At 38.3% G+C, this 22584-nt stretch overlaps 1 long non-coding RNA gene across 1 annotated transcript in view; it reads left to right on the top strand.

Annotated features, from left to right (window-relative positions):
* LOC137772115 (uncharacterized) overlaps positions 1 to 22584 on the top strand; it is an 81300-nt gene that overhangs the window by 18431 nt on the left and 40285 nt on the right. The window contains exons 4-5 of the long non-coding RNA XR_011075463.1: positions 20182 to 20285; positions 21159 to 21232. This is a non-coding gene — a long non-coding RNA (uncharacterized lncRNA). The remainder of the gene's footprint in view (positions 1 to 20181; positions 20286 to 21158; positions 21233 to 22584) is intronic.

Below are 22584 nucleotides of genomic sequence, written 5' to 3' on the forward strand. Positions count from 1 at the left end.
GTTTGGGGGAGTATGGCAATTTTAACAATATTAATTCTTCCAATCTGTGAGCACAGTATATCTTTCCATTTGTTTGTCATCTTCAATTTCTTTTTATTTTCTTCCTGTTTTATTGAGATATAATGGACTTACAGCACTGTATAAATTTAAGGTGTACAGCATAATGATTTGATTTACATGCATCATGAAATGATTACCACAGTGAGTTTAGTGAACATCCATCATCTCATATAGATACAAAATAAAAGAAAAAGAGAAAAATATTTTTTCTTTGTGATGAGAACTCTTAGGATTTACTCTCTTAACAACTTTCATACATAACATACAGCAGTGTTAATTATATTTATCATGTTGTACATTACATCCCTAGTACATATTTATCTTATAACTGGAAGTTTGGTCCTTTTGACTACCTTCATCCAAGTCCCCTCTCCCCAACCCCCACTTCTGGTTACCACAAATCTGATCTCTTTTTCTATAAGTTTATTTGTTTGTTTTTGAAGTATAATTGAACTACAACACTATGTTAGTTCCTGGCATACAATATAGTGATTCAATATTTCTATCCGTGTAATTAATTAATTTATTTATTTACTTATTGCCTGCGTTGGGTCTTCATTGCTGCATGCAGGCTTTCTTTAGTTGCAGCGAGCGGGGGCTACTCTTCGTTGCAGTGTGCGACCTTCTTATTGCGGTGGCTTCTCTTGCTGTGGAGCAGGGGTTCTAGGCATGTGGGCTTCAGTAGTTGCAGCACATGGGCTCTAGGGCACGCAGGCTTCAGTAGTTGTGGCTCGCGGGCTCTAGAGCACAGGCTCAGTAGTTGAGGTGCACGGGCTTAGTTACCCTGTGACATGTGAGATCTTCCCAGACCAGGGATTGAACCCGTGTCCCCTGCATTGGCAGGCAGATTCTTAACCACTGCACCACCAGGGAACTCCCTCTCTCCATTTTAAAACAATCACCAAGAAGTCTAGTTATGATCTGTCACCATTCAAAGATATTACATAATTATTGACTATATTCCCCAGGCTTTACATTTCATACCTCTGACTAATTTATTTTGTAACTGGAATCTGTACCTCTTAATCTCCCTCACCTATTTCTCTCCTCTCCCTCCCCTCTCCCCTCTGGCAACCACCTGTTTGTCCTCTGTATCTATTAGTATGTTTCTGTTTTGTTCTGTTTGTTTATTTGTTTTGTTTTTTAGATTCCACATATAAATGAAATCATACAGTATTTGTCTTTCTTTTTTTTAAGTTTTAAAAAAATTATTTTTGGCTGCATTGGGTTTTCGTTGCTGCACATGGGCTTTCTCTAGTTGCAGCAAGCGGGGGCTACTCTTTGTTGCGGTGCATGGGCTTCTCACTGTGGTGGCTTCTCGTTGCGGAACATGGGCTCTAGGTGTGCGGGCTTCAGTAGTTGCAGCACGCAGGCTCAGTAGCTGTGGCTCACGGGCTCTAGAGTACAGGTTCAGTAGTTGTGGTGCACGGGCTTAGTTGCTCTGCGGCATGTCAGCTTTTCCTGGACCAGGGATTGAACCTATGTCCACTGCATTGGCAGGCGGATTCTTAACCACTGCACCACGAAGGAAGTCCAGTATTTGTCTTTCTGTGACTTATTTCACTTAGCCTCTAGGTCCATCCATATTGTCACAGATGGTAAGATTTCATTCTTTTTTATGGCTGAGTAATATTCCACTGTATCTTTATCCATTCATCTACAGATGGGCACTTAGGTTTGCTTCCATATCTTGGCTATTGTAAATAATGCTGCAGTGAACATATGGGAGCATATATCTTTTCAAATTAGTGTTTTCATTTTCTTCAGATATACACCCAGAAGTGGAATTGCTGTATTATATGGTACTTCTATTTTTAATTTTTTGAGGAACCTCCATAATGTTTCCCATAGAGGCTGTACCAAGTTACATTCCCATCAACAGTGCACAAGGGTTCCCTTTTCTCCACATCCTCACCAACACTTGTGATTTGTTGTCTTTTTGATAACAGATATTGCCATTCTGACAGGTGTGAGGTGATATTTTATTGTGGTTTTGATTTGCAATTCCCTGATGATTTGTGATGTTTTAATGTGCCTGTTGGCCATCTTTATGTCTTCTTTGGAAAAATTCCTATTCAAGTTCTCTGCCCATTTTTTAAGCAGGTTGTTTGTTTTTTAGATATTGAGTTGTATGAGTTGTTTGCATATTTTGGATATTAACCCCTTATCAGATAAATCATTTGCAAATATCTTCTCCCATTCAGTAGGCTGCTTTTTGTTTTGTTTATAGTTGCCTTTGTTGCACAAAAGCTTTTCAGTTTGATGTATTCACATTTGTTTATTTGTTGTTTCCCTTACCTGAAGAGACATATCCAAAAAGATATTACTAAGACTGATGTCACAGAGCGTACCTCCTATGTTTTCTTCTAGAAGTTTTATGGTTTCAGGTCTTACATTTATGTCTTTAATCCATTTTGAATTATTTTTGTGCATGGGGTGAGAAAGTAGGGACTGCATCAAATTTTAAAACTTCTTTAAGGTAAAGGGAACAATCACAAGAATGAAAAGGCAATCTATGGAATGTGAAAATATTTGCAAACCATTTATCTGATAAGGGGTTAATATCCCAAACTCACAAGAAACTCCTACAACTTGGTAGCAGAAAAACAAATAACCCGATTGAAAAATGGGACAAGACTTAAAAAATATATTTCTCGGGCTTCCCTGGTGGCGCAGTGGTTGAGAATCTGCCTGCCAATGCAGGGGACATGGGTTCGAGCCCTGGTCTGGGAAGATCCCACATGCCACGGAGCAACAAGGCCCGTGAGCCACAACTACTGAGCCTGCGCGTCTGGAGCCTGTGCTCCGCAACAAGAGAGGCCGCGACAGTGAGAGGCCCATGCACCGCGATGAAGAGTGGCCCCCGCTTACTGCAACTAGAGAAAGCCCTCGCACAGAAACGAAGACCCAACACAGCCAAAAATAAATAAATAAATAAATAAAATTTAAAACAAAACAAAACAAAACAAAAAAAAATATATATATATGTATTTCTCCAAAGAAGACATATATATGGCCACCAGGTATATGAAAAGGTGCTCAACATCACTAACCATCAGGGAAATGCAAATCAAAACCACAATGAGATAATCACCTCACATCTGTTAAGATGGCTATTGAAAAACAAACAAACAAAAGATTACGGGACTTCCCTGGCCGTCCAGTGGTTGAGACTCTGCACTTCCAATGCAGGGGATGCGGGTTTGATCCCTGGTTGGGGAACTAAGATTCCACATGCCACATGGTATGGCCAAAAACTTAAAAAAAAACACACAAAAAACCCAAAAGATTAGTGTTCGTGAGGATGTGCAGAAACCGAAACCCTTGTACACTGTTGCTGGGAATTTAAATGATTCAGCTACTATGGAAAATAGTTTGGAGATTCCTCAAAAAATTAAAAATAAAACTACCATATTATCCAGCAATTCCACTTCTGGGTATATATCCAGAAGAATTAAAATCAAGATGTCGAGGAGATGTTAGCACTCTCATATTCATTGCAGCATTATTCACAGTAGCCAAGATATGAAAACAACCCAGATGTTCATCAACAGGTGAATGGACAATGAAAATGTGGTGTATACATAGAATGGAGTATTATTCAGCCTTAAAAAAGATGGAAAGCCTACCATTTGTGACAACATGGATGAACCTGGAGGACATTATTCTAAGTGAAATAAACCAGTATTATAAGGACAAATACTGTATGAGTCCCCTTATATGAGGTATCTAGAATAGTCAAACTCACAGAAGCAGAGAATAGAATGGTGGTTGCCAGGGGCTGGGGGAAGGGGAAAATGAGGAGTTGTTCAATGAGTAAAAGTTTCAGTTATGCTAGATGAATAAATTCTAGCGACCTGTTGTACAACATAGTACCCACAGTTAACAGCACAGTGTTGTGCATTTTAGAATGTTAAGAGGGTAGATCTCATGTTAAGCATTCTTACCATACACACACACAAAATAATGGGATGCAAGGAAACTTCTGGAGATGATGGACATGTTTATTACCTTTATTGTGGTGGTGATATCATGGTGTATGCATATGTCCAAACTCATCAAATTGAATACATTAAATATGTACCTTTTTTGGTATATCAATTATACTTCAATAAAGCTGTTTGGTTTTTTTTCAAGTCTGCTGTCTGGAGTCCCAGCCCCACAAGTTCTGACTTAGCTGGTCTGGGGTACAGCATGGTCATTAGAATTTTTATAAGCATTCTAGATGATTCTAATATGTAGCTAGGGAGAGAAATACTTCTCTAGACTAATATCTCACTTCACAGATGGGAAAGAGAGGCTCAGAGAAAGTGAGAGTGACTTGTCTGGTGAAATGAGATCAAGAACTCAAACTGAGGTCTCCTGACTCCTAGTCCTGGGTTCTGTCTAGCACATAACGTGCCTCAGGCTCACTTCTTATGCTTCCACACAAACACTCTGTCCCAGTCAAATTGTCTCATGTTATATTCCCTGAACATACCAGGTCCATCCCTGTGTCAAATCCACAGCAGTACAAGCTGCCATTGGAGTGCTTATTATGTGCCCAAACTGAGCAAACCAAATTACATGTGTTACCTCTAATCCATACATCAAGCTTTCAGGGAAAGCATGAGTATCCCCATTGTTAGAGGAGGAACCTGATGTCAGAGACTCTAAGAGACTAGTTGCAGTACTGGCTAGTGAGGAGAAGCCAGAATTTTTTTTTTAAGATTTTTTGATGTTGACCATTTTTAAAGTCTTTATGGAATTTGTTACAATATTGCTTCTGTTTTATGTTTTACTTTTTTGGCTGTGAGGTATGTGGGATCTTAGCTCCCCGACCAGGGGTCAAACCTGCACACCCTACATTAGAAGGAGAAGTCGTAACCACTGGACCACCAGGGAAGTCCTGGAGAAGCAAGAATTTAACAAAGTTCTGTTGGACTCCAAAGCCCAGGCTCTTGAGCTACACTCACTGCCATCTGTTCCTACCCTGCCTTACCTTCCTGAGTTATTTCTCCATTAGAACCAGCTCTAGTTTCAAACCCTCCCTGAAAGCCCTTCCACCCCATCTTTTTATTTACTCAAGTTTCATGGCACTGATCACCCACATTAGCTGTTTGGGTGAGTCCATCTCACACGGTAACTTATTTTGTCATGTATATGACCTGTTTCCTTCTCCTTGAGGCTGGGAAGAACAAGGACCTTCCTCTGACTATGTTTCTGTCCTGGTCCTGTAGCTGTGTCAAGATATGGTGCTATTGCAAGATCATAATACTTAGTTTTTTCTGAGACTCCTCCCCTGGGAATATCTGGAGACAGGGAGAGCCTATAGGCCCAAATGGAGTTGAAAATTTGAACTAAGAAGGAATAGAGCTTTCCTCGGGCTCAGATTTGTAATAATATGTATAAGTAAGCCTCTAGGTGTCAGTAGAAAGCCTAGTTTTGATTGAGTCTCAAATGAAATCAAAATCCCAGGCTAGAAGGACTTTTTCTCATGTCAATCATCAACCTAAAGCTAGAATTCCCTCTCCAGCATAACAACAACCATAGCAACATTCCTTCCAGCCTAGGGTCTGGTGATGAGGAACCCACTGTTTCTGAGGTAGCCTCTTCAATGTTTGGACAGCTTTATTAGAATGCTCTTCTTGATTTTGTGAAACTCTGCCTCCTCTAGCTTTCACTACAAGGCAAATAAGTGAAAACAACACATGCACTGCATCTGGGCCTGGGCATGTGAGAAGCCTGCTGTGGCTGAGTCAGGCCTTCTACCCAAGATTGATTACTCAAGGATGTTGGTGGCATCAGTGGGAGCCCCACTGCTCTGGGCTATCCTGCCCATCAGCCCCTCCCTTATGACCTAAGCATTGTTGACCCTCAGAATATCGGGGAAGGAAGGAAGGAAGCAACACACCTCTGGCAGACTGCTGTCCTCTCAGACCCAGGGATGAAGAGGGTGACTCTTTACAGCAGAGTCCAAAGACCTGGAGAATATGTGTCTTGCTCAAAGAAGCCTCCTTTTCACTTCTGTTCTTCCCAAGGGCTCCTGTCCAATAGCTAGATTGTTGCTTAGCGAAACCCAATTTTTCTGCTCAAAAAATAAATAGGGACTGCCACTGTGTTTTCTGGTCCCAATTGTATTCTTTAGTAATATATAGAACAAACACAGTATCTCTTCCTCTAGGAATCTGAAGATGGAAATTAAGCCATCAATCCCTCCATCCATCCATTTATCCAACTGTCCAACCATTAAGCATATCTTTACTGGGAGCCTACCATGTGCCAGGCACTGAGTTTCCTAGTAAACAGACAATAAGTGGCAAATGGTATTACTGTATTAATGACCTGATGATTAACTTAGTCAAAGGTAGATCCACTTTTATATGGTGGATTTCTGAGAAGGGAATGGAGAGATAAGGGAACTAGCACATACTGAATATGGACTGCCTACCAGGCAAGGTGTTAGGTGCTTGCTTCACTTGCTATATATTGTTTAAGTCTTACCACCATCTCATGATGTGTGTTATCTACATCTCCATTTTAAAAAGAAAGAAGCTGAGGCTTAGAGAGCCTAAATAAGTTGACCAAGGACACATAACTAGTAAGCAGTGGAGCTGGACTCTGGTTACAGACCTCCCCATCATGCTGTGGGCATCACATGAAAATCCGTAGGACAGCTGAAGGCACATCATGGTCCCTTCATGTAGTGTGTCTGGAATGAATACTGCTTTAAATCAAGCCTTTCTTCAAGCTTTCTAACCAAAACCCCTCATTTTCTCTATTGTATTTTTACTTTCATTTTATTTTATTTTTGGCCGCGTTGCATGGCTTGCGGGATCTTAGTTCCCCAGCCAGGGATTGAACCCACACCCTTGGCAGTGAAAACATGGAGTCCTAAACGCTGGACTGCTAGGGAATTCCCTCTGTTGTATTCTAAATTTTAAGTTTATAGGGTGATTTCTTTGTTGTTATTTTCTATAGAAGTCAAATTTCCTGTCAATGCTTTTCCATCATAAATTTGGACACATGACAAAGCATATGAAAATCAATAGCAGTAATTTGGGTATTCATCAGTTTGTTTTTCCTCTAGAATTAGTTCTGTACTATATTTACTTTAATTGATAAATTGCTGTGATAATATCAAAGAAAATTTTCAAGAAAATAAAGTAGGGGGGACCTACAACATGGCGGAGGAGTAAGACGTGGAGATCACCTTCCTCCCCACAAATACGTCAAAAATATATCTACATGTGGAACAACTCCAACAGAACGCTGGCAGAAGACCTCAGACTTTGAAAAAGAAGGCAGAGCACTGCCTAAACGAGCTCCAGAGACGGGCGCGAGCACGGCTATCAGCTCAGACCCCAGAGATGGGCATGAAATGCTAACGCTGCTGCTGCAGCCACCAAGAATCCTGTGTGCAAGCACAGGTCACTATCCACACCCCCCTGGGAGCCTGTGCAGCCCAACACTGCCAGGGTCCCGTGATCCAGAGACAAGTTCCTTGGGAGAACGCATGGTGTGCCTCAGGCTATTGCAATATCACGCTGGCCCCTGCTGCTGCAGGCTCGCCCTGCATTCCAATTATAACTTCCGTACCCCCCCCCTCCCCCCAGGCCTGAATAATCAAGAGCCCCCTAATCAGCCACTGCTTTAACCCCATCCTGTCTGGGTGAGAACAGATGCCTGAAGTCAACCTACATGCAGAGGCGGGGCCAAATCTAAAGCTGAACCCCAGGAGCTGTGCAAACAGAGAAGAGAAAGGGAAATCTCTCCCAGCAGCCTCAGGAGTAGCGGATTAAATCTCCGCAATCAACTTGATGTACCCTGCATCTGTGGAATACCTGAATAGACAGCGAATCATCCCAAAACTGAGGCAGTGGACTTTGGGAACAACTGTAGACTTGGGGTTTGCTGTCTGCAACTGATTTGTTTCTGATTTTGTGTTTTACTTAGTAAAGTTTTTAGTGCTTGTTATCATTGGTGGATTTGTTTATTGGTTTTGTTGCACTCTTCTTTTTATTATTATTATTTTTATTTTTATTTTAATATATTATTTTGCTTATTATTAAAAACATTTTTTTTCTTTCTTTTTTCTCAATTTTCTTCTGAGCTGTATGGCTGAAAGAGTCTTGGTGTTACGGCCTGGTGTCAGGCCTGAGCCTCTGAGGTGGGAGAGCCAAGTTCAGGACGCTGGTCCACCAGAGACCTCCCAGCCCCATGTAATATCAATTGACGAGAGCTCTCCCAGAGATCTCCATCTCAACGCTAAGACCCAGCTCCACCCAATGGGCAGCAAGCTCCAGTGCTGGATGCCCCATGCCAAACAACTAGCAAGACAGGAACACAACCCCACCCATTAGCAGGCTGCCTAAAATCATAATAAGTTCACAGACACCCCAAAACACACCACCGGACACAGCCCTGCCCACCAGAAAGACAATATCCAGCCCCACCCACCAGAACACAGGCACCAGTCCCCTCCACCAGAAGCCTACACAAGCCACTGAACAAAACTCACCCACTGGGGGCAGACACCAAAAACAATGGGAACTATGAACTTGCAGCCTGTGAAAAGGAGACCCAAACACAGTAAGTTTAGCAAAATGAGAAGACAGAGAAACACACAGCAGATGAAGGAGCAAGGCAAAAACCCACCAAACCAAACAAATGAAGAGGAAATAGGCAGTCTACCTGAAAAAGAACTCAGAGTAATGATAGTAAAAATGATCCAAAATCTTGGAAATAGAATGGAGAAAATACAAGAAACGTTTAACAAGGACCTAGATGAACTAAAGAGCAAACAAACAATGATGAACAACACAATAAATGAAATTAAAAATTCTCTGGAAGGAATCAATAGCAGAATAACTGAGGCAGAAGAACGGATAAGTGACCTGGAAGATAAGATAGTGGAAATAACTACCGCAGAGCAGAATAAAGAAAAAAGAATGAAAAGAATTGAGGACAGTCTCAGAGACTTCTGGGGCAACATTAAACGCACCAACGTTTGAATTATAGGGGTCCCAGAAGAAGAAGAGAAAAAGAAAGGGTCTGAGAAAATATTTGAAGAGATTATAGTTGAAAACTTCCCTAATATGGGAAGGCAAATAGTCAATCAAGTCCAGGAAGCACAGAGAGTCCCATACAGGATAAATCCAAGGAGAAACACGCCAAGACACATAATAATCAAGATATAAATAATTAAATACAAAGAAAAAATATTAAAAGCAGCAAGGGGGTCTTCCCCGGTGGCGCAGTGGTTGAGAATCTGCCTGCTAATGCAGGGGACACGGGTTCGAGCCCTGGTCTGGGAAGATCCCACATGCCGCGGAGCAACTAGGCCCGTGAGCCACAACTATTGAGCCTGCGCGTCTGGAGCCTGTGCTCCTCAACAAGGGTGGCCACGATAGTGAGAAGCCCGTGCACCGCGATGAAGAGTGGCCCCCGCTTGCCAAAACTAGAGAAAGCCCTCGCACAGAAACAAAGACCCAACACAGCCAAAAATAAATAAATTAATTAATTAATTTAAAAAAAGAAAAAAAAATCAGCAAGGGAAAACCAACAAATAACATACAAGGGAATCCCCATAAGGTTAACAGCTGATCTTTCAGCAGAAAATCTGCAAGCCAGAAGGGAGTGGCATGATATATTTAAAGTGATGGAAGGGAAAAACCTACAACCAAGATTACTCTACCCAGCAAGGATCTCATTCAGATTCGACACAGAAATTAAAACCTTTACAGACAAGCAAAAGCTAAGAGAATTCAGCACCACCAAACCAGCTTTACAACAAATGCTAAAGGAACTTCTCTAGGCAGGAAACACAAGAGAAGGAAAAGACCTACAATAACAAACCCAAAACAATTAAGAAAATGGTAATAGGAACATACATATCGATAATTACCTTAAATGTAAATGGATTAAATGCTCCCACCAAAAGACATAGACTGGCTGAATGGATACAAAAACAAGACCCGTATATATGCTGTCTACAAGAGACCCACTTCAGACCTAGGGACACATACAGACTGAAAGTGAGGGGATGGAAAAAGATATTCCATGCAAATGGAAATCAAAAGAAAGCTGGAGTAGCAATACTCATATCAGACAAAATAGACTTTAAAATCAAGACTATTACAAGAGACAAAGAAGGACACTACATAATGATCAAGGGAGCACTCCAAGAAGAAGATATAACAGTTGTAAATATTTATGCATCCAACATAGGAGCACCTCAATACATAAGGCAAATGCTAACAGCCATAAAAGGGGAAATGGACAATAACACAATCATACTAGGGGACTTTAACACCCCACTTTCACCAATGGGCAGATCAACCAAAATGAAAATAAATAAGGAAACACAAGCTTTAAATGACACATTAAACAAGATGGACTTAATTGATATTAATGGCCATTCCATCCAAAAAGAACAGAATACACTTTCTTCTCAAGTGCTCATGGAACATTCTCCAGGATAGATCATACCTTGGGTGACAAATCAAGCCTTGGTAAATTTAAGAAAATTGAAATCATATCAAATATCTTTTCCAGCCACAACGCTATGAGACTAGATATCAATTCCAGGAAAAAAGCCTGTAAAAAATAGAAACACATGGAGGCTAAAGAATGCACTACTAAATAACCAAGTGATCACTGAAGAAATCAAAGAGGAATTCAAAAAATAGCTAGAAACAAATGACAGTGAAAACAGGTGACCCAAAACCTATGGGATGCAGCAAAAGTAGTTCTAAGAGGGAAGTTTATAGCAATGCGGTCCTACCTCAAGAAACAAGAAACATCTCAAATAAACAACCTAACCTTACACCTAAAGCAGTTAGAGAAAGAAGAACAAAAAAACCCCAATGTTAGCAGAAGGAAAGAAATCATAAGGATGAGATCAGAAATAAATGAAAAAGAAATGAAGGAAACAATAACAAAGATCAATAAAATTAAAAGCTGGTTCTTTGAGAAGGTAAACAAAATTGATAAGCCATTATTAGCCAGACTCATCCAAAAAAACAGGGAGAAGACTCAAATCAACAGAATTAGAAATGAAAAAGGAGAAGTAACAGCTGACACTGCAGAAATACAAAGGATCATGAGAGATTACTACAAGCAACTATATGCCAATAAAATGGATAACCTGGAAGAAATGGACAAATTCTTAGAAAAACACAACCTTCCAAGATTGAACCAGGAAGAAATAGAAAATATAAACAGACCAATTACAAGCACTGAAATTGAAAATGTGATTAAAAATCTTCCAGCAAACAAAAGCCCAGGACCAGATGGCTTCACAGGAGAATTCCATCAAACATTTAGAGAAGAGCTAACACCCATCCTCTCAAACTCTTCCAAAATATAGCAGAGGGATGAACACTCCCAAACTCATTCTACGAGGCCACCATCACGCTGATACCAAAACCAGACAAAGATGTCACAAAGAAAGAAAACTACAGGCCAATATCACTGATGAACACAGATGCAAAAATCCTCAACAAAATATGAGCAAACAGAATCCAACAGCACATCAAAAGGATCATACATCATGATCAAGTAGGGTTTATCCCAGGAATACAAGGATTCTTCAATATACACAAATCAATGTGATAAACCATATTAACAAATTGAAGAATAAAAACCATATGATCATCTCAATAGATTCAGAAAAAGCTTTTGACAAAATTCAACACCCATTTATGATAAAAACTCTCCTGAAAGTAGGCACAGAGGGAACCTACCTCAACATAATAAAGGCCATATATGACAAACCCACAGCCAACAACGTTCTCAATGGTGAAAAACTGAAACCATTTCCTCTAAGGTCAGGAACAAGACGGGGTGCCCACTCTCACCACTGTTATTCAACATAGTTTTGGAAGTTTTAGCCACAGCAATCAGAGAAGAAAAAGAAATAAAAGGAATCCAAATCAGAAAAGAAGTAAAGCTGTCACTGTTTGCAGATGACATGATACTATACATAGAGAATCCTAAAGATGCTACCAGAAAACTACTAGAGCTAATCAATGAATTTGGTAAAGTAGCAGGGTACAAAATTAATGCACAGAAATCTCTTGCATTCCTATACTAATGATGAAAAATCTGAAAGAGAAATTAAGGAAACACAACCCAATCCAAAAATGGGCAGAAGACCTAAATAGACATTTCTCCAAAGAAGATGTACAGATTGCCAACAAACACATGAAAGGATGCTCAACATCACTAATCATTAGAGAAATGCGAATCAAAACTACAATGAGGTATCACCTTACACTGGTCAGAATGGCCATCATCAAAAAATCTACAAACAATAAATGCTGGAGAGGGTGTGGAGAAAAGGGAACCCTCTTGCACTGCTGGTGGGAATGTAAATTGATACAGCCGCTATGGAGAACAGTATGGAGATTCCTTAAAAAACTGAAAATAGAACTACCATAGGACCCAGCAATCCCACTACTGGACATATACCCTGAGAAAACCATAATTCAAAAAGAGTCATGTACCACAATGTTCATTGCAGCACTATTTACAATAGCCAGGATATGTGTGTCCATCTGCATTCTTATTCTTGTCCTGCCCCTAGGTTAGTCAGAACCATTTTTTTTTTTTTTTTTAGATTCTATATATATGTGTTAGCATACAGTACTTGTTTTTGTCTTTCTGACTTACTTCACTCTGTATGACAGACTCTAGGTCCATCCACCTCACTACAAATAACTCAATTCCGTTTCTTTTTATGGCTGAGTAATATTCCATTGTATATATGAGCCACATGTTCTTTATCCATTCATCTGTCAATGGACACTTAGGACATGCATTGGTTGACTAGCTTCTTCTTCACTTTTACCTTCCTAAATTTGTATCTACCCCCCGACCCAGAAATAATCAGCACTTTATAATCTTTTTTTAAAAAATAAATTTATTTATTTATTTATTTTTGGCTGCATTGGTTGACTACCTTCTTCTTCACTTTTACCTTCCTAAATTTGTATCTACCCCCCCACCCAGAAATAATCAGCACTTTAATCTTTTTTTAAAAAATGTTTATTTATTTTTGGCTGCGTTGGGTCTTTGTTGCTGTGCACAGGCTTTCTCTAGTTGTGTTGAGTGTGGGCTTTTCTTCATTGCGGTGTGCGGGCTTCTCATTGTGGTGGCTTCTCATGTTGCGGAGCAAGGGCTCTAGGCATGCGGGCTTCAGTAGTTGTGGCACATGGGCTCAGTAGTTGTGGCTCGTAGGCTCTAGAGTGCAGGCTCAGTAGTTGTGGCACATGGGCTTAGTTGTTCTGTAGCATGTGGGAGAAAAAATCATATGATCATTTTAACAGAATGCCAAAATATTTTGATAACAATCACCATATATTTTTGATTTAAGCAAATCTTAATTAATATGTTAATGAATATTGATCTCAAACCAATGGCCAGTATTCTATTTAGCAGTTAAACATTAGAATCATTTTCATTAAAGTTAATAATTTGAGTGTCATTACCATTATTTAAAATTTTCCCAGAAGTGCTAATCAATGCAGTAATGAGAAAAAGAAGTGAAGGAGGTATAAATATCTGACAGGAAGAGACAAAATTATCATTATTTAAAGATTATAAGGTTGCTTAAAAAACTATTAGAACTAGTGGGAGAGTTCAGAACGATTGGCAATTATGACAGCAATATTTAAAAATTAATAGTTTCCTTATGTATCAACAACAATTAGTTAAGATAATGAAAAAAAAGAGTCCATATCATGGCAATCAAAAATAAAATCAAAGTACCCAGTAATAAACTTAAAGATAAATGTGCCAATCTCAAAACTTTGCCATGGAATCTAAAAGGAGATTTGAATAAAGGGATAGACATTCTATATTACTGTACTGGAAGATTTAATATTATAAAGATATTAATTTTCCTCAAACTAAGCCTATAAATTTAACAAAACCCCAACAAAAACACCTGGAAGTTTTTTAGAATGTGAAGTAAATCTATTTTTTAGTTTATTTAGAAAAATCAACAAATGAAGAAAGCAAGCACATCTTTAGGAAGAATAGTAGTGAAAAGGCCTTTTCCTATCAGATATTAAAATAAGTCAGCAAGATAGAGTAATTAAAATATTACTGTTCTACGTAAAAAAATAGACAGCTCAGAAATATATCCAAGTACATATAAGAATTTAGTGTATAATAAAGCTAGTGCCTCATTCAGTGGGGGGAGTGTTAAGATGACAGTCTAGGGGACTTCCCTGGCAGTCCAGTGATTAAGACTCCATCTTCCAGTGCAGGGGGCAGGGGTTCGATCCCTGGTCAGGGAGCTATGATCCCACATGCCACGGTGCAGCCAAAAGTTAAAAAAAAAAAAAAAAAAAGCTGTCTAACTGTTAAAATAAACCCAAATTCACACACTACACTAAGATAAATTCCAGAAGGATTAAAAAATTTAACGTTAGTAGAAGAAAATACACAGGAATATTTACAAAACTTTGGAGTAAGGAATGATTTTCTACACATGAAACTAAAAGCAGAAAGTATAAAGGATGATAGATGTGATTATATAAAGTATAAAACTTTTATATAGGAAGATTTACCACAAACCAAATTAAAAGACAAATGACATTGGAGGAAAGTATCCTTAACCAAAGGTTTGTATCCTTAATGTTCAAAGACCTTCTTCAAATCAATAAAAGAAAAGTGAAGATACACAACTGACCAGGAAAGGTATTTGACACAAGAAAAATCCTCAAATGCCCAATAAACATAAAAAGTTCAACTTCACTATCAGTCAAGAAGTACAAATTTAAACCATAAAGAAAAAAATAAGGATAAATATATCCATAATTAAGAGGAGTTTGGAGATTCAGGCCCTTTCAAACATTACTGGATATATAAACTTATACAGGTCTTCTAGAGGGTATAAAAGCCATAAGACAGGATTTATTCTTTAGTTTAGGAATGCTACTACTAGGAATGTACAGCGAAAAAATAATTAAGGGTATATATATATATATATATATATATATATATATATGTCTCCTTAATATATAACATGGCACTCTCTATAATAATAAAGAATTGGAAACAACCTAAGTGTCCAAAAACAAGGGCTGTATGCAGCCGTTTCAAAAGATGTAGAAGAATATTTAGGAACAAACAATATTTCAGGAAAGATATTTAAAATAACAAAGCAATAATGAAAATGCAGCCAGTAGGGGGAAAGAAGTTGTAACTTTGACAACCTGACACTAGAGTTCTGATAGGGAGGGACTATTTTGATTTAGCAGAATAACGTATCTCTTTGTAGTTTAGAATAAAGCAGAAGAAGCATTGAATTGCCTTGTGCAAAAGAGGATGGAAACTGGAAATGATTGCTTTGGAGTTTATAGCTAGAGGGGGTTGAATTTGGAAAATGAAAAAGATATTCATTACCTTCTCAGGGAGAGAAGCTGGACAGCTGTTGCTGCTGTACTGCCTCTGGAGGGATGGTCAATGAGAATTTTCCAGTGATATGAATGACTAATGGACTCTTAAAAGAACTGCTCTCTTAACATGCAGTTTCAAGTTTTTCTCTAAGCTGAGCTTCAATATGAGCCATCCTTTCTTGCTCCCAAATTTTCCCTAAAAGTTTGCCAACACCACCTTGTTTAGGCCACATTTTGGGGAGAGAAGGGGTTGGGGAAATGTAGAAGGGACATTTCATGCCCAGAAAGTGAAATGAGCGGTGGAGATCAAGGCAGAAAATCAGAGCTAGAGGTAATCAAAAGAAACATATCCCCACTGTCACCTCCACAAAACCCCCCAAGAACCCTCAGAGATATTGGACTTGGGCTTCACACCCTTTCATAGGACAGAGGTTTGAGCAGAATTCTTTTATATCTCAAAGTTTGGGGAGACCCATAAAGTACATGCGATGAAGAAACTCAAGAGAAAATTCTTTAGAAGGATACACAGTATGCAAAAGTTACTTAAGATGCTAAAATTATGAGCATTATTTATTTTCCTCTTTTGCTCACCTGTATTTTGATTCTTCTATAATGCATCCATGTTACTTATATAATTTTTAGAAATAAGAGTGTACTGAGGGAATACGTAAATCTACCAGAAAGCTGACTGGTGGTTGCCAGGGGCTGCAGGAAGGGAGGAATGGGAAGTGACTGCTTAATGGGTGTGGGTTTCCTTTTGGGGAGATGAAAATGTTTTAGAACTAGATAGAGGTAGTGGTTGTACAACATTGTGAATGTACTAAAGGCCACTGAGTTGTTCACTTTAAATGATTAATTTTATGTTATATGAATTTCACCTCAACAGAGAAAAAAGAAAAAAATCTACTGAGGAGAAAAACATACAACATAGATCAGACTCCGTCACTCTTCTGCTTAAAATCCTTCAGGGACTTCCTAACTCTGTAGCATGGCAAACAAGGCTCTTCACGTCCTGGCCCTGCTGCTGCTCCGCCACAGCCACCCCTTCCTATAAACCTTATTCTCCAGCCATACAAAACCATGTGCAGTGCTCTGAAAGGGCCTATTCTTTCCTGCCTTTGTATGGCTTTGCTTTTCTTGGAATGCCCTTCCCCTAGTTAGTTTCCACTCAACCTTCAAAACTCAGCTAAACATCTCCTCCTTTGAGAAGCTTTCCCTGATTTCATAGTCTTGGGTACCTCTTCCCTTATACCCCAAGAACCTTCTGGACATTTCTTTATTTTATCAGTGTAGGTGATTGTGAATCTTTGGAGGACCAGGCCTGGGCCTTTCCTCTCTTTAGCTTCAAAAGTTGGCCCAGGACAGAAGCCACAATGAATGTAGAATGAATAAGAACAGACTTAAAATCACTGAAAATAACAACCTTTTCTAATGTAAACAGGTAGTTACCCTGGGCATGGAATTGAAAATGATTCAGAGATGTTTAACTGGCCTACTATGGTATTTATCATAGAGGAAGAGGATATCTTTTCTTTTTCTTCTTACTTTTTATGAATTATTTAGGAATTGAAGTATGATAAAAATTCTGAATGATAGGTTAATAAAAATGTCAATCTAATTAGCAAAATGGTCCCACATGGGGGATAGAGGGTTGCAGAATACTGATGGTTTTAGGAAAATGCCTAAAAACTCAATTACTCTTGCAAAAAAAAAAAAATCCAAAAACAAAAACAAAAAAACCATGATAGGTAATAGATAAAAAGAGATTTTTTTTTTTGATACCTTGACTCAAAACTAAGTATAGTATTGCTATCTCAGGATGGTTTTTAAAAATACCTAAGTCTTATAGGATTTTAAATGAACCTAAGCTCCTAATGAAATCATGGATCTAGGCAAAAAAATGATCAATGGCTGCTAAAACTATTAGGTAAAATGTTGACGAGGAACATATGTATCAGGCTGGCAGCCCCTGAATCCACTGTTCAATCTTACCATTTACTAAAAGTGGGACAGTCAGACATTAATTGCCTCCTGATAAGATGCAGTAGGAAGTACACTGCTTAAGAAACAGTCTTGCTGAAAGAATTGAACCTGAATTTAACGTCTCTAATCATCATGTTGTGAGAAATATAAAGGAAAGAGCATGTTAAATGACCCCATTGAGGTATGAGAAATCAAGTCAAGAAGATGGGAAATTGGGACTTCCCTGGCGGTCCAGTGGTTAAGACTGTGTGCTTCCAATGCAGGGGACACAGGTTCGAATCCTGGTCAGGGAACTAAGACCCTGCATGATGCAATGGTGTGGCCAAAAAAAAAAAAGATGAGAAATTCTATAAGACAAATGACAATTTCTTCAATGAATAAGTTGTATGAAGAAAAAGGGAGGGGAAAATCAGAATTCAAGGAGACAGATTTGAGACATAAATTTTGAATAAGCAAAAAGATATTTTTGAGACAACCTAGGAAAATTTACATGGATTGGGTGTTGATATTATTAAGGAATTATTGTGAACTATTATGTTTGATAACAGTGATTATCACACCATTGTTCTTTTTTCTAAAGTTTATTTTTTATTTTATTGAGGTATAGTTGATTTACAACACACCATTATGTTCTTATTTAAGTTCTTATATTCAGAGATTGAAATGTTAATGGTGAAATGATATGATGTCTTGAATTTGCATTTAAATGCTTCCTAAAAAGTGTGTATTGGGGTAGATGACACAATAATGCAGAATATTAATAATTGTTGACTCTGGATGATAATGGGCACATGGATTCATTATACTATTCCTTCCCCTCTCGTGTATGTTTGAAAATTTCCATAAGAAAAAGTTGTAAAGAATAAACCTAACATTCAACAGCCATGTGGCAATGTTTATAAGCCCATCTACTGAGCCAAGACTATGTCACAGGAGATGGCATTGTTGGACCAATGAGAAGATCTTGGGCCTTGGAGTCAGAAAGTCCTGGGTTTGAATTCCAGCTCTGCTACTTACTAACCCTGTTAGGTTGGGCAAGTTACTCACTTCTCAGAATCTGTTTTCTCATCCGCAAACAGGGATAATAATACCTACTTCAGAAGATTTGCAGAATGAGTTAGATGATATACAGAGTGTCCATCACGTGCCCCTCACAGAATAAATACTCTGTGAATGTTAACTACCTTATACTAATCCAGTTATTTCCTTTATTGTTTTTTAAAAATAAATTTAAGTAATACTCCCCCAATTTTACTCTACAGAGGAAGGAATCACTGTTAGCAGTTTGGTGTTGGTATCTTTCTGGACTTTTTCTTTACATCTATAAATATATATAGGAATATGCATCTACATACATACAGTGTGGGTTTTTTTAAAACAAAAATGGAATCTTATATTACATATTATTTGGCAATTTACTTTTATCACGTTACAATATATAGTGTGTCTCTTTTTGTCAGTTCATGTGGTGCTTACATGTGATTCAATCAGTGTGCCATTCATATGCCTTTACTCCCAGGTATGAGCGTTTCTGTGAGATAGAATCCTACAGAATTGTTAGGTGGAAGAGTGTGTGTAGTGCATATCTTGATGGTATTACAAAATGGTCCAACTGCCCTTCTACAAGTTACTGAGTTATTTTCACATGAAGACCTCAATATTATCTATTTTCTATATATTTCTAAGTTGCATTCTGGAAGATATGTCCTTTCTGGTACCACTTATTTCTCAACAGGCACTGAAAGTGTTCAGAGAATAAATGTGTTTGATTAGCAAAAATCAGCCTCATGGAAAATAGTCAAGCTCCATTCTGCTATTTGTTCCTGTTAGAGGATAATGCACTGCATACTGTTTTCAAGGTGGAATGTAGTGGTGTATTGGATTAAATAAATGGGAGTCCTAGTTTTCTTTGTGAAAAGCCAGTGAACATTATTTGAGGCAGAATCCTGAGAGAAAGCAGGGAAATAAAACCTCCTCTCAAATGAGGTCCCAGTGAATGGCAGCCATGGAAAAGTGATGAGTAAAGAAAGGGGAAGGAATGTCTGCCTTGATTCCCTGGGGAGTTCAAGATCTCACTTTCCCCCCCTGTTGTTCTAGTGACTTTTAGAGAGGACAATTCTAGAGAAGGATGGTTTCAAAAAGAAAAGAAATCCAAATGGAATCCAATTTGGCCTTACTTATGTCAGAGCACCTGCCATGTGGTGTACAATAGTCCCAGGCAGAACTCCTAAGAAAGATCACTTTGTAAACCATCCTTCTGCTGTGGGAGTTCAACAATTGTCCTTTGTCCATGCAGCCCTCCCATCATCCCGCTATGGAGTTGCTGGTCCAAACCACTGTAGTAAGGTTTGGGCAAGAAGAAATTATTCCATTGTCTTTTAAAAGTTAGATCAATAAGGGTGATATCATTCATGACGTATGGCTTTCCTTGGGTCCCAGCTGTTCCAGATGTAGGAGATCATGTGCTACCCCATTGCTGGATATATTTCTCCAGCTCCATAGGCGATATGGGCACATAGAAAATGACCTGTGTCAGATGAGAATCTACTTAAGCCCCAAAAATGCTGACTTTTTTTTTTAGGTGAAGTACAATCAACATTTTGCTTAGTGACTTCTAAAACAATGCATGTAAAAAAAATAAATGTCCCAGTCTTTCTTGGACTTAGAGTTAGGTTTTAAATACAAGGTACTAACTCAATTCATTGCATCTGACCTCCAGAACACTTTTTGTCTCTAATTCCTTTATTAGTCCTGAATCAGTCTTTTGCCAACGACAGATGGGTCGACCACAACAAATGGACAGTTTGCACATGAGACTTAATGTACAACTCCTTGTTTGTTTTTCTTTGACAGGTAACTTTAATTATTTTGACAAATATTTAATGTGCCAGGTATTGTCCTAGGTGCTAAGGATAAAGCAGAACAAAACAACAAAAATTCTTGCCTTTGTGGGTTTACATGCTAGTTGGGAAGCTTCATTCATTCATTCACTCATTCCACAAGCATTTATTGATCTTCTAATACAACTCAGGCCTTAAACTACATACTGTGCCTAAATAGGATTTTATCCCTGCACTCAGAGTCTAGTGGGAGAAGTAAGACATGCCCCCTTTCCTCCCCTGCTGCCCGCCATATACCCTCATATATAGAAAGTACAGAAGAGGGGCATCTCGTTCAGGTTGAGTGGTTCAAAGAATGTTTCTCAGAGAAACATGTAAACAAACAAGTAAGTTGAGGCTGGAAGAATGAACTGATGGGGGATAAAGGCAGACCTGGTGGTGATGAGACGGAGCATGGCATAGGGCCCAGGCCAGATGAGGAGACCAATGAACGCTGTTGAATGAATGAATGAAACTTCCCCAGGAGAGCATAAACTCCATGAGATATGTTCTGGGAACTGCAAGTTCCTTCCTGTGGCTGAAGTTTAAATTGTGTGGGGATGAGAAGCAGGAGATGGGGCTGGGGAAGGAGACAGGGTCGGGGCTTGAGGTAGGTCTGGCTAAGGAGCTTTGTCCTGATGACAATTAGAAAATTTGTGGACCATTTTAAATGGCAATATGACATGGTCTGATTGTTTTATTCTTTTCTTAATAAAAATGTATTTTAAAAATTCCACAAATGACATATGTTTATTTTAGATGACTCTTATGGACTTTTTGTGGGAGCAATGATTTCATTATACTATTTTTGTAAATGGTACTTTGCACATCTCTTTCTGCTTCACAGTGGAAGGACATTGGACCTGACATACAGAAGTCTCTCAGTAAAGATTTGCTGTTTTTGAAATTCCATGGACACTGGTAAGTTGCAGTCAGCTTAGGTGAGGCCATGATCTGGCCCAATTGTGCCACTCCGAGAAACTGGAGCTTCATTACCTAACTGGGAATATTTAACAATTCCCCCTGCTGCGTCATTGCCACTATGTTTTTTTATCTCCATTTTTTTCACTTTTTATTATGGAAAAATCCAAATATTAATGTATGTAAAAATAGAAAGGGTAGTATAAGAAACCCTCATATACCTACCACCCAACGTCAACAATTAACAACTTACAGCCAATCTTGTCTCATTTATATCCTTTCCTCTTCTCGACCACTGCATTATTTTGAAATAAATCCAAGACTTCAGATCTTTTTGTATGTATCTCTAAAAGATAAGAACTTGTTTAAAAACATATCCATAATTATTACAACTAACAAAATAAGGAGTTTTATTCTTTACAGTCATTAAATATACAGTCAGTGCTCAAATTCCAACTGTCTCTTTTTTTTAAAGTTGGCTTATTTGAATCATGAGTTAAAGTCCACATTTGTATTGGGTTGTATAAGTTTTCTTTAATTAATAGGTTCCCTCTTTTTCTTTTTTTTTCTTACCTTGCTTGTTGTTTATTTAACTAAAGGCTCTTAACAGAATGGATAAGTTGAAAACAGCGCTTTAAGTGTGCCATTTTCCTTCATGCTCACCTTCACTAGGTTTTTTTTAACACCTGATAATTTTTAAGGTACAAAACTGTATCTCATTATTGCACAACATTCTTTTAATTTGCAAATCATGTCTAATGTTGCCTTTTTTTATCCTGTCAGCTTTATCCAACCACTGAGACACATGGTGATCACACCATATACCAAGATGAGTTCTAGATGGAATAAAGCGTTACATATGAATAAATAAAACCATAAAAAACTAAAATAAAATATAATATTGAACATATTTTTGGAAAGGGAATATGTTACCTAAACATAAAAGCAATGGAAAATATCACAAAGAAAAGTTATCAATAAAATCAAATATATGCTGTTAAAACTTTTTGGTCAACAAACACAAAATGAAAGGACAGATGATAAACTGGGTGGGGGAAATAGTTACCATCTATGAGAGACAATAGTTTAGTAGCTTTAATACACATGGTCTTGTCTAGATTGTCACTGGGTCTGGATGGGTCCACTCACAAGATGACACCAAGTCGAGATTCTTTAGACTCTATCTTCTTTTTTAAAAATTTTTTATTGGAGTATAGTTGATTTACAATGCTGTGTTAGTTTCAGGTATACAGCAAAGTGAATCAGTTATACATATACATATGTCCACTCTTTTTTAGATTCTTTTCCCATATAGGTCATTACAGAGTATTGAGCAGAGTTCCCTGTGCTAT

Source organism: Eschrichtius robustus, chromosome 11, assembly GCF_028021215.1.
Source record: "Eschrichtius robustus isolate mEscRob2 chromosome 11, mEscRob2.pri, whole genome shotgun sequence".
NCBI lineage: Eukaryota > Metazoa > Chordata > Mammalia > Artiodactyla > Eschrichtiidae > Eschrichtius > Eschrichtius robustus.